The sequence below is a fragment of the Petaurus breviceps genome, unplaced genomic scaffold (assembly GCF_028583685.1).
Source record: "Petaurus breviceps papuanus isolate PSGF00001 unplaced genomic scaffold, PetGlider_PUasm1.0 76, whole genome shotgun sequence".
NCBI classification, from domain to species: Eukaryota; Metazoa; Chordata; class Mammalia; order Diprotodontia; family Petauridae; genus Petaurus; species Petaurus breviceps.
Genome location: NW_027186473.1, coordinates 64,479,460 through 64,493,945, shown reverse-complemented (window position 1 = coordinate 64,493,945; position 14,486 = coordinate 64,479,460). Strand labels below are relative to the sequence as shown.

General features: G+C 37.2%; 1 pseudogene; it reads left to right on the top strand.

The window, feature by feature from the left end:
* The first annotated feature begins 4,997 nt into the window (after window positions 1-4,997).
* LOC138174863 (eukaryotic initiation factor 4A-III-like) lies at window positions 4,998-6,409 on the top strand (annotated as a pseudogene).
* The last annotated feature ends 8,077 nt before the right edge of the window (window positions 6,410-14,486 follow it).

Sequence of the window (14,486 nt, the reverse complement as noted above, 5' to 3'; positions counted from 1 at the left end):
AAGGTGTTATTTTGTTCAGTATTTTTTGTGTCTCCTTTGCCAAGTTGTTGTATCTGTTTTCATGATTTTCTTACATTACTCTCATTTTTCTTCTCAATTTTTCCTGTACCTCTCTTACTTACTTGATTTTCAAAATTGTTTCTGAGCTCTTCTAAGGCCTGAGGCCAATTCATATTTTTCCTGGAAATTTTGGACAAAGCAAATTTGATTTTGTTGCTTTCTTTTGAGTGTATCTTTTGATCTTCTTTGTCATCATAATAACTCTAGAGACAGAAGTTTGTTTGTTTTTCCCATTGTTTGCTTATTTTTCCAAACTATTATTTGACTTTTGAGCCTTTGTTAAAGTAGGACTCTGCTTCCAATGTGGATGGCACATTATCTCAAGCTTCAGAGGTTTTGTGCAATTATTTTTTTAAGCAATTGGGGTTAAGTAACTTGCTCAAGGTTACATGGCCAGGTGTTTCTGGGTGGGTGCTAAGTGTCTGAGCCTGGATTCGAATCCCAGGTCATCCCAACACTGGGGCTAGTGCTCTTACTCACTGTGCTACCTGGCCGCCCCTCGTGCCACTATTTTCATAGACTGTTCTATGGACCTGTAAGTTTTCAGTTCTTCCAATGTAGTGTGGTCTAAGGATACATGTTTACTCCTCTGCTGGTATGTATTCTGGTCTGAAAATGACCACAAGCACTCTTGCACTGCTGCTGCAAATTCTGCTATGCTATTGCTCCTCCTCTCCCTTGGCCTACCACCCGGGACTGCAACCCAGTTCAAAGTATAGGCAAAATAACAGAGTCCTGCCTCAGTACTAGCAAAGAGATGTCTGTACCTCTTTTGACCAGTGGTACACCCCCCCCCCCTTTACTTTCTGTGGCTTGAAAGTTCTGGAAAGAGTTGCTGCCACTGCCTATACTGATTCAGTTATTCCCAAGACCTGCTCCTGGTTTGCTGGGGGTGGTATTTGCTGGTGCAGTCTATGGTCTATGGCACTCCAGTCTCACCCAGGTGTGACAGACCTATGTGGTCTTTGTGGTCTATGTGCTGAGAGATCTGGAAATTGCCAGTAATTCAGTCACCCTGACAATTCTTTTGGGTTTATTGGGACCTGCTCTATGCTTGTATGTCTTGTGATAGACTCTGTTCCTTTTTCACTATGGTGCAATAGACCTTTTCTGCTGACCTTCCAAGTTGTCTTGGGATGGAAATCTGTTTCCCTCCATCTTTTTATGGATTATTCTATTCTAGCATTTGTTTAGAGTCATTTTTAAAAGTATTTGGAAGGGTTCAGCAGGAAGCTTGGATGAGTCCCCACCTTTATTCTACAATCTTGGCCAAAAGTGCCCACTCTTGAGAGAGAAATTCTTGAAGCTACATCCTGACTCACATTTTTATTAATCGTGTCATTTTTGAACAAACTATTTACATTCACACTGAACCTCAAATTCATCGTCCAGAATATGAGCATCAGACAGGTTATGATCACCTTATTACTTTCAAAACTACTAACCTTTGGGGAGGCTAGGTGGTGCAGTGAGTGAATAGAGCACTGGCCCTGGAGTCAAGAGAAGCTGAGTTCAAGTCCGGCCTCAGACATTTAACACAAAAACTATTCTGTGACCTTGGGCAAGTCACTTAACCCCAACTGCCCTCCTAAAAGCAAAAAGAAAATACTAACCTTTTTTTGAGGCAAATCTAGATTTCTTACCCAGGTCTCCCAAATTGTGCTGTTTCCTTTGTATTATGTTTCTACTACATTGTGTATTTCAATAAACCAAGACCTTCTGGCAAAAAATAAACTATGAAGACTAAAGAACTGGGGATTGTGGTGAGGAATGAATGCTTTTGAGTATCTAACAATCTCATTACTGTGTACTATTAAATGACATTTAAAAGTCTGAAGGAGTTAATGCACCTCCATAAATTATCAGACTATTATTCATAAATTGAAGAGCTGTGAATAAATTATTCCAATAAGATTAAGAACAGCTTCCTAGGGATAGAAAATCACCATGATTAGTTGCCAATTTGGATGAAATATTAACTGATTAGAGCCAGGTCTGGATGCATACTGGAATTGGACATGGAGGATTTTCATGTGGAGATGTTCTATGATCCACTGAATATTTTGATCACACACTACATGCCTCCATTACTGTCTTTATGAAGATTCTCTTATCAATACCTGCAGAGAATAAATCAGTTATCTTTGTTAGTAGAGTTGTAAGTATCCACTTCAATTTTACAATAAAGCCAATTCATATGAATTGTATATGTATCAGTTGTGTGATAATCACCAAAATTATTAATGTATTCTCTTGCCCCTCATTTTCGTTTTCCCTAGAGAAATAATGATTGTAAAATATGATACTATGATAGTTAAAAACTGAAATGCATTTGCCAAGGTTTCAGAAGGTACTTAGAACTTTATCTACCCTTTAATCCTAGCTTATTTTTCTAGAGTTCCATAAAGTTGTAAAGTACTTTGCACATATTTTCTCATTTGATACTTGCAAACATTCTTTGAAGCAAATTGTAAAGACAAGTTCATTTTCATTTTACATAGAGGAATATGAGTCCGGGAGAAGTTAAGAGATGGAGAAGCCCTAGATCACGTAGACTGACTAATTGGAAAAATCTGGATTTGAACCACTCGCCATCCAAATTCAAGATTAATTTTAATTATGTCATGCCATCTTGTTTTTTCAAACCTTAAATGGGAAATTTTAAAATTTATGAATAAATTGATATATAATCCTGGTTTCTAAGAGGGTTTGCCAGTAAAAATTAACTCCAAAAGTGCTTGCCAAACTATAACAACTAAAATACAGTATATATATGTGTGTGTGTGTGTGTGTGTGTGTGTGTGTGTATTCTTGTCAATGATTTGCCTTTGCAATTATGCTTAGATTAGTCTAGTTTTAAAAAAGTTTGGGCACTTGGGCTCAAAGATACAGAGAAAAAATGTCTCTGAGGGGCCAGATAGACTAGATTTCAATCTATTTTCTGAGAACCAGCTTTACATAAGGTCAAAGGGTTTCATATGTAAATTGGCTTTATGTGACAGAATATTCACACATAGACAGTTATGCTCTAAGATTGCATATCTACTAAACCATGCAAACATTCCAAGAAACTTAAATTCACTGAGCACTGACAAAATCATAGCCATTTCATTAAATCAAAACATGGTATTAAATACTTTAATTCTCACTAGTTTAAACTAATCAGAGGAAAGTCACTCATGGCTGAAAAAATTGAAATCAATATTCTCTGAAACACAAAGCATTCTATTACTTTTAAGCACCTTCAGCAATTTGGTTTAGACTTATAAAGTTAGGATACAGGCTTGCCCTAAAGGGCTTTGCTTATAACAACAACAAAAAAGACTATTTGAAATTAACAGCAATAGTTTGTAAATGGAGTTTCTGAAGTATCTGTTAGTATTAAAATAGTTTATTATTTGCAACACTTTTCACATCCCCTTAAAAGAGCCTATGATTTGCATTTCCCATGAAGAAGGGGAATTCCAAATATAGAACTTCAGTTCATTCAACTTCAAACTCAATAAATGAAGATGAGGGGGAGGAGGGCAGGTGGAGCCAAGATGTCAGAGTACAAACAGGGCTTCCATGCAGTTTAGGCTTCCACTTCCTCCAAAACATGTAAAAAAATTACTCTAAACCAACCTTAGAGCTACAGAACCCACAAAGTGACAGAGAGTATCAAATATTCTGCTGAAGGAAGCCTGGCAGGTTGGCAGAAAGGGTCCATCACAGTGCTCTATGAAGTGATAGCAGCCCTGCCTGAGTCACAGTTTTAGCCCCAGGGAGGCCCCAAAGAGCTGCTGCTAGAGCAGACTTTATGAGAGTAAATCACCAGCAGCTGAAGCCATTTCAACACTTCTCAATCCATAAATGTGAAAGACAAAGTAAAAGGTCAGTGTGGAACTTTTTTGGTCCAGGGCAAAATAGAAGAGTATGCTACTGGCTGCTACCCCCAGAGAAAAAGCAGAGGAGCCATGGTGGCTGTATTTGTCATGTCATTGCTTCCAGGAATCCTGGCCTGCAGACTGTAGGGGGACGAAGGAACCATTAAGAGGGTAATCACTTTTGCATTGACCTGCTTAGATCTGGATTGTGGCATAGGGTGGTGGTCTTGGAGTATGTGACCAATGAGCCAGAGCTTTTGGGGGCTAAAGAGAGGGCACCCATGTAATAGTTCTGGCAGCTGAAAAAATCCCAGTGATTTGGAATATAGCTCTCTCCATTCTGGAAGCAGAGTTCTACCACAGCAAAGAGCTCAAAAGTCAAGTAATTGGTTGCCAAAGTGAGCAAGCAATGGAAGCACAAACAGATGATGGAATCCCTTTTTGGTGGACAAAAAGGATTAAGGCATGGAGCAGCAGGAAGACATCTAAGTCAGAACCCCTGAACCAAAAGCCTCTAAGAAAAATATGAAATGGTTACAGGCCATGGAGGCATTCAAGAAGGATTTTGAGAATCAAGTAAGAGACATGTAGGAAAAATTTGGAAGAGAAATGAGAATGATGCAAGAAATTAATGAAAAGGGAGTCAACAGCTTGCTAAAGGAGACCCAAAAATACACTGAAGAAAATAACACCTTAAAAATAGTCTAACTCAAATGGCAAAAGAGGCCCAAAAACCCAATGAGTAGAAGAATGTTTTAAAAAGCTGAATTTGCCAGATGGAAAAGGAATTTCAAAAACTCACTGAAGAGAAAAACTCCTTCAAAATTAGATTGGAGCAAATAGAAGCTAATGGCTTTAGGAGAAATCAAGATACTAGAAAACAGATCCAAAAAAATGAAAAAAATAGGAGGCAATGTAAAATATCTCATTGGGGAAAAAAACAAACAAACAAACATTGACCTAGAAAATAAATCCAGGAGAGATAATTTTAAAATTATTGGACTACTTGGAAGCCATAATAAAAAAAAATGAGCCCAGACATCATCTTTCAAGAAATTTTCACCCACTCTCCCCTCACCCACTTTCTGGCTTCTCGGGCAGTATGGCTGCCACAGCCATGAGGGCTACTTCAGGTTCTGCATGGAAGTGGCTGCTAATGGAGGAAGACGTGACCAAAGTTGAATTCGAGACCAGTGAAGAGGTAGACGTGACACCCACCTTCAACTTGATGGGTCTGTGAGAGGACCTGCTGTGAGGCATCTACACCTATGGTTTTGAGAAACCATCAGCTATCCAACAGCATGCTATAAAACAAATTATTAAAGGAAGAGATGTCATCACACAGTCGCAGTCTGGTACAGGCAAAACAGCAACATTTAGCATTTCAGTTCTCTAGTGTCTGGATATTCATGTGTGAGAAACCCAGGCTTTGATCTTAGCTCCGACCAGGAAATTAGCTGTACAGATTCAAAAGGGTATTCTTGCTCTCAGTGATTACATAAATGTCCAGTGTCATCCCTGTATTGGGAGGATAAATGTTGTGAAGATATCAGGGAATTGGATTATGGGAAGCATGTTGTGGCTGGTACACCAGGTCTTGTATTTGATATGATTCATCGCAGAAGTTTAAGAACCCATGCTATTGATATGTTGGTTTTGGATGAAGCTGATGAAATGCTTAATAAAGATCTCAAGGAACAAATTCATGATGTGTTCAGATACCTGCCTCCAGCTACCCAGGTGGCTTTCGTCAGAGCCGCATTGCCACATGAGATCTTAGAAATGACAAATAAATTCATGACTGATCCAATTCGCATCTTGGTAAAAGGTGATGAGTTGAATCTTGGAGGAATCAAAGGATTTTTTGTGACAGTAGAAAGGAAAGAATGGAAATTTGACACTTTGTGTGATCTTTATGACACCTTGACCATCACACAAGCAGTCATCTTTTGTAATATCAAGAGGAAGGTAGACTAGCTGACTGAGACGATGAGAGAAGCCAACTTCACTGTTTCTTCGATGCACGGAGACATACCCCCAAAAGAGAGAGGCTCCATAATGAAAGAGCTTAGATCTGGTGCAAGCTGAGTACTTATATGTACAGATGTCTGGCCCAGAGGATTAGATGGTCCTCAAGTCTCTCTTATCATTAATTATGATCTACCGAATAACAGAGAATTATATATAAACAGAATAGGGAGATCAGGTCGATATGGTTGAAAAGGTGTTTGCGATTAATTTTGTAAAAAATGATGACATCCACATTCTCAGAGATATTGAACAGTACTATTCAACTCAGATTGATGAAATGCCCATGAATGTTGCTGATCTGATCTGAGGAAACCTCTTTGAAGACCAGTTGGAGAATATTTTATACTACATTTGAAAGTTGAAGAGCTTATTTTATGCCATATAAGTACAACTTTTATTTAATAAAAGGATTAATTTGCGTTAAACTCTCTTCACCCAACTCCTGCCCCACAATCTGCTCTTTGTGGGATTACTGCCTGCCTGAGTGTAAATTATGCATTAAGTCTGTTTTTCATTAAAAAAAAATGAGAAATTTTCACATAAAAAAAGAAATTATCAAGCAAAATTGCTCTGATATTCTAGAACCAGAAGGCAAAATAGAAATTTAAAAAATTAATCAATCACCTCTTTGAAAAGATCCCAAAAAGAATACATCTAGGAGTATTATAGCCAAATTCCAGAGTTCCCAGGTCAAGTAGAAAATACTATAAGCAATCCGGAAGAAACAATTTGAGTATTGTGAAACACAGTCAGGATAACTCAAGACCTAGCAGCTTCTACATTAAGGGATCAAAGGGCTTGGAATATGATATTTCAGAGGTCAAATGAGGTAGGACTAAAACCAAGAATCACCTATCCAGAAAAACTGAGTATAACGCTACAGGGAAAATTATGGACATTCAATAAAATAGAGGACTTTCAAGCATTCTTTTTTTATTACATTTGGAGGGGGGAGGGCAGTGCTATTGGGGTTAAGTGACTTGCCCAAGGTCACACGGCCAATAAGTGTATTAAGTGTCTGAGGTCAGATGTGAACTAAGGTCCTCCTGACTCCAGGTGTGGCACTCTATTAACTGTGCCACCTATCCATCCCACTTTCAAGCATTCTTGATTAAACAAAGAAAGCTGAACACAAAATTTGACTTTCAAATACAAGAAGCAAGAGAAGCATGACATGGTAAACAGGAAAATGAGATCATAAAGAACCTATTAAAGTTGATGTATTTACATTTCTACATGGAAAAATGATCATTGTAACTCATAAGACTTTTCTCAGTATGAAGATAGTTGAAGGGGATATATATATATATATATGTATATATGTGTGTGTGTATGTTTGTATGTATGAATGTATGTATGCATGGGAGGATCAAGGTATATACAAATATATATATATATATACACATACATATATGAGTGCGGCCATTTGTATGTTCATGTATACATAGACAGAGGGCAAAGGATGAGATGAATATGAAGCAATGATATCTAAAAAATAAAATTAAGAGATGAGAGAGGAATTTACTGGGAGAAGAATTAAGGTAACTATAGATTAAGGTAATTATCTCATATAAAAGAGGCAAGAGAAAACTCTTACAATGAAGAGGAAGAGCAGGAATGTAAAAGGGAATAGGACAACCTGATTCTCATTGATTTTAACCTAAGGAGGGAATAAAATAGACACTCAATAGGCTATCTTATCCTTCAGAAAAATAGGGGGTAGGGAATAATGGGAGGGGAGGATAGAAGGGAGGACAGATTGTGGGAGAGGGTAGTTAGATGCAAACATTTTTGAAAAGGGATAAGGTCAAAGGAGAAAATAGATTAAGTGAGGGGCATGATCACGTGGAGGGAAATATGGTTAGTCTTTCACAACATAACTACTACAAAAATGATGTGCGTAACTACACATGTACAATCTATATTGAATTGATTAACTTCCTGGTAGGAGTGGTTGAGGAGGAAAGAAGGAAAAATATCTGGAATTCAAAGTTTTAAAAACAAATGTTTAAAAATTTGTTGTTGTTTTTACCATGCACCTGGGAAATAAGATATACAGTTACTAGGGTATAGAAACCCATCTTGCTCTACTAGAAAGTTAGGGGGGGGAGTGAAGGGGGAGGATAAAAGAGAGAACACATTGGAGGAAGGGGTATTCAGTAGGCTTGCTATTTTTGGGTGGGGGCAGGGGAAAGAGTGGAGAGAAAATTTGTAACTCAAAATCTTGTGGAAATTAATGTTGAAATTAAAAATAAATAAACTTAAAAAATAGATATGAGTATTAAGCAATTGCTTTGGCAATGCTCTGTACCTTGTCCTGGGGATACAAAGACCAAAAAAAAAAAGAACACATTTTTGTCCTCAAGGAATTCAAAATTTAGTAGTCAGACAAGCCATAAACCCCAAATAACACTATTACTCATTAGAACATTGTGAATCCAAGGGAAAGGTCTGAATAATGGCAACTTGATTTAAAAAGGGAGAGCTTTATGTAGGGAATAGATCCAACTGTGTAAGAGTTGACCATTACTTCTTGGGAACTCAAGACCCTGTAAGGGTTATGGGATTTAAAGATCTTCCATGCCCCGTTGGACTTGCTGATGTAGCAGGAAGGGGCGGAGCAAGAGGAAGCGGAAGCCAAGCTAGCGTTCCTGCGTCGGCTGGCGGTGGTGGTGACAGCGGCAGCAGCAGAGGCAGTGGCAGCGCGAAGCCCTTTTTGAGTTAGGACTGCTAAGGACTTTCTGCTAAGGACTCCTGCTGAGGACTGCCAGGGGCCGGAGCTGCTGGGAGCGCGCTTCCAGGATGCTGGGTGGTTGCTGTGTGTGTGGGGAGAGGAGGACCTTTGCCTGAGGTAGCCTGTTCTGTTTTAAAGGCTTTAAAATGTGGGTGCTTTCTACTTTATCTACCTGTGCCAATGTCATAACTACTCTGATGGCTTTCACTTTCTGCTTTTGGGACTCACTTTGAGAAGTGTTCTGTGATTTGATCTGAATTCTGGGAAGCCGTTGTTGAGAGTCCCCCGGCTTTGAAAAACCCAGAATGTGGAAACCCAGATGTTGACTGGGTATGGATGTAATGGTTGGGCAGTTTGGAAATCTGTCTACTTGATCTGTTAATGTCTTGATAATTCTGTCTGTATATTTTGAAGTTTGGGGTGCTGACCTTTTTCCCCTGAACAAGGTAAACGATATATGTCTGACTGATTAAAGTAAGCTTGTTAACCCATTTTGAGTTGCTTTCCTTTAACAAAGCAGATCCAAGAACCTGTGGTAGCTGCAAACCCTGAGGACGCTTGGGGTGCTTGCTGCTACAGACCCCAAAACACTAAGGGCAACTCACAGTACTACATTTAGAAGCTGATGCAATGACTGAGGTGAGATCAAATACTGTGGGTTTCAGTTGTGTTCAACCTTGGAGATAAAACAACAAGAAAAAGGATCAAATAAGACTTTACTTGTCATTTCATTGGTATGGGAGACTCCCAGATTAGGAATCTCTCTCTAACAATGCTGGCCAGCTGCTTCTCTTTAGTTTATGGCTTTAGAATATGTCCTAGAGCACGGGTGTCAAATATGTCTAGTCTTCATTCTCTAAAGCCCAAGACACCTTATGAAGTATAATAAATCAAAACTCATATTCCTTTGTACAGAACACCCACATCTAAGGGTATGTATGACTCATCATGTGTACAAAGGAAGAAGAGTAGTGGCAGGAAGAAGAAGGAAGAGGAGGAAATAGCATCATTGTCCAACTTGAATTGTCTGGTTGGGGGTAGGGAGGGATTGCTACTAATACTCATAGATTGTTGTTGATCTTTTCCTCTGAAAGAAGACCAAGGGTATCAGGTGGATGATGTCTGGACTTCCAATTAAATTGGATTTAAGTAAGACAGAGTTGTACAGAATCATCAGTCTTCCTCTCTCCTCTAGAGCAATCAGAGTCAAAAATTCCACGGCAAGACATAAGTCAGGACAACTGGCAATAGCCCCAGAGGCAGAGGGAGACCCTGTACTTTTTAAGCTAAGGTCTTTATCACGTTTCAGTTTGTCTGAGGCAACAACCGTTCAGTAAATAGAGGTAAGGCAAGAATTGATTAAAAAAAAACAGACTAATTTTCTTTAAGAAAAGAATCAATATATAAAGAGAAGACTCACAATTTCTGATCACAACAGAAACAATCGCTATTTACATTCATTAGAATCCCCCAAAAAATGAGCAAGTGAGACTTGGGCTGCTACCTATTATTGATGAGTCTTTGAGAAGCATAGTGATTTGTGTTTAAAAGCATAGTCAAGTTTGAATATTTGAATCCCAATGGGCTTTATAATGCCTGGTTTTTCAGAATTATATTTTAAGAAGTCATTAATGACAATTTACAAGATATCTTGTAAATTATAAGTGATGAAAATATATATATTTATTTTGGAAAGAATACCCACAGGTAAATACATAACTTCTCACATGGATAGAAAGAGAAAATGAGAAAAACAGGGAGAAGGAGGAAGGAAAGGACGAAGAGGAGGAGGATGTGGAAGAGAGGAGGAGGAATGAGAAGTAATCTCAGAAAGAAGGCATTAGAGAAGGTGGAGATGGGGAACACAAGGGAAAGCATCTTGAAGAAGTTAAGATTGGAGAGAAGTCTTGAAAGAAGTCAGGAAAGCCAGGGGATGAAGGTGAGGAGGTAGAGCATTCCTGGAATGGAGGATAGCAGGTGAAAAGGCATATATGGCAGATAGAATGTTGTATGTGAACAACAGTAAGGTCAGTGTTTCTGGATCTTAGTATACACAGAGGAGATTGAGGTATAAGAAGATAGAAAAGGTAAGAAGAGGCTAGTGATTAAAATACAGATAATTGTATTACTAGCTCCTGGAGACAATAGTGAACCATTGAGTTGATGGAGTAGGAGGAAATGGTTGAGTGGAGAGTACTGTGTGAGAAGTATTTAACTTTTTATCCCCTTTGATTTTTGCTATGCCTAATAAAGTTGTAGTCTGGCTATGCTGATTTCTATGTTCTATGAAAGGGTGAGGGGAATGTTGATAATTCCACAAAGAGAAATATCAGATTCAGAGTGAAGGCAAAGGCCCACTGAATAAATAAATTTCATAAAAGCATTAGCAATCCATAAATATACAGACAGAACACCAGTTTTCATCTTTTCAGTTTGGATTATACTAATGCCATAATAATATAGTACTTATGAACTATATTGAACAGTCTCTTCCCAAATAAATATCTGTTGTATATGCGAGAATCAACACTTTTAAAAATGCTTCTATTCACTTCTTTGCCTAACAGTTATCATGATTCTTTGACTACTTTCATCATTCAGTAATTTGATAAATCGGGTAGATGAAGAGAAGTTGATCAAGGTAACAATAAGTAGCAGAGAATAGATTTGAAATCATGTATTTTGACTCCAGATTTAGTGTTCTTCTAGAGTTTTATCACTTTGTTTCCTTTACCCCAACTCAATCTCCCAGGGAGGCAAATGACTAAGTCAAATGACTAAGAGAAAATGTTTTCCCCTTTTTAGCATATGTCCTCACTCTGATTTCAAGATTTCTATTTCAAAACTGGATATACTTTGGCAGTTACATTTCAGCACAGTTGAATAACTTTAAACTGAAGTTTCTCACTGGAAAATAACTCTTATGTAGCTTTAACAAATATGGTTTTGAAAATCATCTTTGAAACTAGAATTGTTTTGGGGAAAAATAAAAGGAAAGGGCAAATTATATTTTCTTTAACACTAAGCTAAAAAGACAGTATCTCAATTGCAAATAGAGAACACTGAGTTTATTTTATTGATCAATAGTCCATATATTATGCCATAAGCACAATTTGCAAAATATAAGTGAACTCTAAAACAAGCATCTCTTTAGTAAATGGAGCAAAACATGAATAAAACATTAATGAAGACTTTGGAGGCTCTCTTTTCTAAAAGCTCCATGGACTTGTTAAATGTAGAAAAGTCAAGGTAAGTGTGCCAGCCAGCCTAACACAGAGACTTCAGTGATGATGTGGATGATGGAGATATGTGGAAGAGGGGTCAGGTGAAAGAGGTCATCAGGAATGTTTCATCTTTTCTATTAAAGGATTTACTAATAGGTGTCCATATTGACCTTATGAGTTATAGCAAGAAGTATTGAGAATTGTGGCTTTTATTTTACTCTTTGAAAGACAGTAAGCTTTTCTATCTGAATATATTCTGAATTTTAATGTTATATTTAAAAAAAGTAAAGCCTTTGGGAGTTATCTATGTGTAATGGAGGAAAACAACTCCTATTATAATGAAGCTTTGAAGCTTTTGTCTTTAAAAGAAAATCTCAGAGTGATTTTTTTTCCTGATATACTTTATAAGAGTTTGTAAAGAATTGGCACCTTCTTGGTTTATTGAAGTTTCCCAGTTACTCAGTGAGTCACAAAAGAAATAATTTTAAAATGACAAAGAACATTTTCTGGGGCTCAGCTAGATCCTGTGATTATTTTAATTAGTCATTGTGGATTTAGTGTCATCAGTTCAACTACTGATTTACATTTCAGTAACATGTAGACAATTCATAATTTTAAAAAGTTATCAATAAAATGTTATGTCCAGCTGACCAATTTCTGTATATTGATTTAAAACTGGTTAATTATGCTGAGAGAGGGGGTGGGTAAACATCACAATTTTCTTTGTATTTAAAATCCACCCAAGGGTAATTGGGTTTGGTTTCCATGCTTTGTTTTAAGTTCAGGAATTCGGAAATAGATTGGTAGTTCATGTTGCATCCAATTACCACATCATGAAATATTGTGCTGGTATTTGAAAGCAAATTACTTGCTCAAAAGTAAAGATTATTGTTGAGGTAAATATTTTGTACTGGATGTTTAAGATAAAGAAACTTAAAATGAAATAAAAAGATATTCAGATACCAGACAAACATAAATCTGCAATGGTTGAGTTTTCTAAATTGATGGCATGTAAATCAATATTTGGCCTGGGGATTAATAGACATCAACTAAGCTTGCTAGCCACTGGCTATAAAGCATCACTATGACAAGCCATAAAAATGTAATCAGGGCATTGCTAATTCCCCATGTAAAATCAGAATCCCATTTATATTTAGTGTTTAAAAAAACCAAACAAACATGTATTCATTACAATCGTGTAATAACTACCATCAGGGCCCATGCTGAATAATAGTTGCCTGCGTGAATAAGAAGAAATTATACTTTAATTAAATTATAAAGAATGCCACACAAAATTCTCTTCTGTGAAATGAGATATTTTCAATCTGCAGTCTTACAAAAATGTCCAAAAGAATAATCATGTTTTAGAAGGGGGAAGGGTTAAAGGGAAAACTAATACCACAGCAAGCTTGAGACCACCTTACTTGCCCCTTGACCAAGGGAATTAGATGGATCGTGAAAATTAATGTTCACACAAGTTTTTTTGACACAAATATTAATTGTCATTTATTTTACCAAATTTTATTTTGATTAGAGCAGAGGTTCTTGAACTCAGGTCAGTAATATTTTAAAATGATAATTATATTTTAATATAATTGGTTTCTCTTGCAGTCTTCAATATTTGATTTTATATATTTAAAATCAGGTTCCATAGTGTTCCCTAGTTGTCAAAGTGGTCCTTGAGATAAAATGGGCTAGAAGTACCTGAACTAGATAAAGAGTGGGGGAGGTGAGGACTAGAAAGATAGCTAGAAGCTGATATATATTCTCACATATGTGAGGGTTCCCTCCAGTGATGTCATTTGCAACCCATTCGCATCTGATTTTTGATGCTTGAACATGTCTTCTCACATATTCATAACGGGGGCTCCACTAAGTCTTCTAAGGAATCTTCTTCCTTTTCTCTTCATATCATGAGGTAGCTGGTGTTGAAATGGATATAATATCGGGCTTCGCATTTACAAGACCTGAGTTCAAATCAAACCTCAGACACTTACTACTTGTGTTACCGAAGAAAGTCACTTAATCTCTGCTACCTCAGTTTCTTCAACTGTAAAACAGGGGTAATAATAGGACCTATATTACAGCATTGTTGTGAGTTTGAATGTGTTAATATTTCTAAAGCACTTAGCAAAATACCTGGCACAAAGGTGTTCTTAATAGATTCTTATTCCTTCCTTCATGAGGATAATAGCGAAGTACACAATATATTCAACATCCAACCTTCATTGTCACAATGGGACCAGCCTATCTTATGTTTCACTCATATAATTATTTGATATCATCCTTTGCCCCACATTTTCTTTAAAATTCCCTAATTGTAATGTATTGCAGCCTGATCACAACTACCTTCTACCTCTTGATTGCCTTTTTTATATCTCAATGTCATGACATTTTGCCATCTTTCCTGATGTACTTTTTCTCTTTAACTGAAATATCACTGTCTGGACCAGATTAGAGCTCCATAAAACATGGCTGCAGTCATTGGGGGAGTTAATTCATTTAGAATTGGATATTCCTACATGGAACTTAGCTGTCTTGATTTATGAGTAAAAACTCAACCATTCATCT